Consider the following 3,955-nt stretch of genomic DNA (forward strand, 5'->3'; position numbering starts at 1 on the left):
TAGATTACTCCTCCCTGCCACAGCTTCATGAGTTCCTTCTGTACTACTTCCTTCATAACTGGATTCAGCCTCCTTTGGTGTTGAATGGAAGGTTTGGCATCCTCTTCCAATAGTATCTTATGCATGCATATGGCCGAACTGATTCCCTTCAAGTCAGCAAGTGTCCATCCAATGACATCCTTATGCTTTTGTAAGACTTGAAGTAACTCTTCCTCCTATTCTTGGCTGAGGGCTGAATTTATGATCACTGGATAGCTTTCATTCTCTCCTAAGTATGCATACTTGAGAGTGGGTGACAATGCCTTTGGTTCAAGTTTGAGTGCTTCTCTTCTTTCATCCTTCCCCTCTAGTGTGCCCTGAACATGAGTTTCCGCTGTTGCAACCTCTTCGCTTGATGCTGATTCCTCTTCTTCTGTTAACCCCTTAAGTTCTTCTTCTTCAAGAGTCTCTTGGACTACAGCATCCACCGAGTCTAACCTCATACATTCTCCCAATGAGTCTTGTGGGTAACTCATAGCCTTGAACACATTGAATATCATTTTCTCTTCATGTAGTCTACGGACAAGTTCACCCTTTTGGACATCAATGATGGCTCCGGCAGTGGCTAAAAATGGCCTGCCTAAGATGATAGAAGTCTCTGCTCCTTCCTCCATATCCAACACTACAAAGTCTGCCGGAAAGATAAAGTCTTCTACCTTCACCAGCAAGTCTTCCACTATTCCGTGAGGAAACTTGAATGATCGGTCTGCTAGTTGCAGGGCTATTCTTGTTGGTTTAGCCTCCTCAATCCTCATTTTTCTCATCATTGCTAAGGACATCAAATTTATGCTAGCTCCTAAATCACATAAAGTCTTTTCCACTGTGATTTCCCCTATGATACAAGGAATTTGGAAGCTTCCAGGATCCTTCAATTTCTGGGACAATTTGTGCTGGATGATGGCACTACATTCTTCGGTTAGTACCACAGTTTCGTTGTTCTTCCAGCTTCTCTTCTTGGTCATCAATTTCTTCAAGAACTTGGCATAAAGTGGCATTTGCTCTATTTCTTCAGTAAAGGGTATGTTAATCTGTAGTTTCTTGAAGATTTCCAAGAATCTTGGGAATTGGTTGTCCTCTCCCTTCTTCTTCAATTGCTGAGGGTATGGGGCTTTTCAAAAGTTTGGCTTCGGCACTTTTCCCTCTTGGTGTGACTTGGATGTGGAGACTTGAATTTCATCTTGTCCCTTTTCTTCTTTATCCGATTTCTTCTCTTGTGATTTTTTGTAGGTCTCCTTCAATTCCTTACAGTTTCTGAGGGTGATGGCCTGACACTCCTCCCTTGGAGTTGAATTAGTGTTGTTGTGAATGTCGTGACCATGGGCTTGCTTGAATAAGTAGCCAATTTGTGTTTCAAGTTTCTTGATGGTAGCATCTTGATTCTGCATATTGGATAACACTTCTTCCCGAAAAGCTTTACTGTCTTGGACTTTCTTACATATGTCTTCAAGTAACATCTCAATTCTGGAGAGTCTATCTTCGGTTGGTGATGGTGGGTTGAGGTTAGGAGGTTGAGAAGGGTGATTAGGTCGGTGTTGATATGATCTCTGTGAGGGGTGTTTGTGAGTTGCATTGTTATTGGGATTGTGGCTGTGGCGTCTTTGGTCTTTGCCTTGGTCTTGTTGGTTTCTCCACCCAAAATTAAGGTTGTTTCTCTAACCAGAATTGTAAGTTTTGGAGTATGGATCATGGATCTGCCTGGATGAGTTCCCAACATAATTAGCTTGTTTCCAGTCACCTTCTTCTCCTGCATTCACTCCTTCTTGAGCTGGTGCTGAAGTGATGGCTGCTGCAACTTGGTTTTCTTCCACCTTCTTGGTAAGGTCAGCTAATTGTTTGGTGATTATCTTATTTTGAGCCAGCAGTACATCCATATGGTTCAGCTCCATCACTCCTCGAGTGTTACTCCTTTCAGAAGCATAGAAGTAGTCATTCTCAGCTACAGTCTGATAAACCCATATTTTATGATATATATTGAGCTCAGTTTAAGTGATTTGTTCAACCCTTTACCTACTTATTCATGTAAATTGCATGGTTTCACTTTCCCTTCCTTATTATGTGATATATGAGAAAATATGTTCCTTATGCTTTAAAATAATCAAATTTAATTATCCTTTATTACCAATCGATGCTGTGATTTGTGCGTTGGGTACTTTCAAGTTTTACAAGGTAGGAATGATTTAAAGGATGGAAAGGAAACATACAAAAATGGAAGGAAAGCACAAATTGGAGTTTTGGAGCAACTGGCAATGACGCGTCCGCATGGAAGACGCGAACGCGTGGTTTGTACAAAAGAGAATCGACGCGAGCGCATGGATGAGGCGAACGCATGACTTGTAAAATACAACTGACGCGGGCGCATGACTGATGCGACCGCGTGGAAGAGCAACACTCCAGATCATGCGACCGCGTGACCCACTGGTGCACGAAATTATGATCATCAATGGCGCCATCAACATGGTACGCTCAATTGCAATCTCAACTCTTTATCACAACTTCGCACAACTAACAAGCAAGTGCACTGGTTCGTCCAAGTAATAAACCTTACGCGAGTAAGGGTCGATCCCACGGAGATTGTTGGTATGAAGCAAGCTATGGTCATCTTGTAAATCTCAGTCAGGCAGATTCAAATGGTTATGGATGATTTATGAATAAAGCATAAAATAAAGATAGAGATACTTATGTAATTCATTGGTGAGAATTTCAGATAAGCGTATGAAGATGCTTTGTGGAAAGGCTAACCTTGCCAAGGTAGAGGACTTGTCCGCCACCTTATAAAGTTCTTGGGATATAACCTCATGAACTTCTACTTCCTCTCTAATCATGATGCTATGAATCATGATAGCCCGGTCTATAGTAACTTCGGACCGGTTGCTAGTGGAAATGATTGAGCGTTGGATAAACTCCAACCATCCTCTAGCCATGGGCTTGAGGTCATGCCTTCTTAGTTGAACCGGCTTCCCTCTTGAATCTCTCTTCCATTGAGCGCCCTCTTCGCAAATGTCTATGAGGACTTGGTCCAACCTTTGATCAAAGTTGACCCTTCTAGTGTAAGGGTGTTCATCTCCTTGCATCTTGGGTAAGTTGAATGCCAACCTTACATTTTTTGGACTAAAATCTAAGCATTTCCTCCGAACCATTGTAAGCCAATTCTTTGGGTCCGGGTTCACACTTTGATCATGGTTCTTGGTGATCTATGCATTGGCATAGAACTCTTGAACCATTAAGATTCTGACTTGTTGAATGGGGTTGGTAAGAACTTCCCAACCTCTTCTTCGGATCTCATGTTGGATCTCCAGATATTCACTCTTTTTGAGTTTGAAAGGGACCCCGGGGATCACCTTCTTCATGGCCACAACTTCATAGAAGTGGTCTTGATGCACCCTTGAGATGAATCTCTCCATCTCTCATGACTCGGAGGAGGAAGCTTTTGCCTTCCCTTTCCTCTTTCTAGAGGTTTCTCTGGCCTTAGATGCCATAAATGGTTATGGAAAAACAAAAAGCAATGCTTTTACCACACCAAGCTTAGAAGGTTTGCTCGTCCTCGAGTAAAAGAAGAAAGAAGGGAGTAGAAGAAGAAGAAATGGAGGAGATGGAGGTGGCTTTGTGGTTCGGCCAAGGGGGAGAAGTAGTGTTAGGTTGTGTGAAAATGAAGGAGTGAAGATGAGTTTATATAGCAGTGGAGATGTGGTGTATGGTTCGGCCATTATGGGTGGGTTTGGGAGGGAAAGTGGTTTGAATTTGAATAGTGAGGTGGTGCACGAAATTGTGATCATCAATGGCGCCATCAACATGGTACGCTCAATTGCAATTTCATCTCTTTATCACAACTTCGCACAACTAACCAGCAAGTGCACTGGGTCATCCAAGTAATAAACCTTACGCGAGTAAGGGTCGATCCCACGGAGATTGTTGGTAT

Source organism: Arachis duranensis, chromosome 6 (assembly GCF_000817695.3).
Source record: "Arachis duranensis cultivar V14167 chromosome 6, aradu.V14167.gnm2.J7QH, whole genome shotgun sequence".
NCBI classification, from domain to species: Eukaryota; Viridiplantae; Streptophyta; class Magnoliopsida; order Fabales; family Fabaceae; genus Arachis; species Arachis duranensis.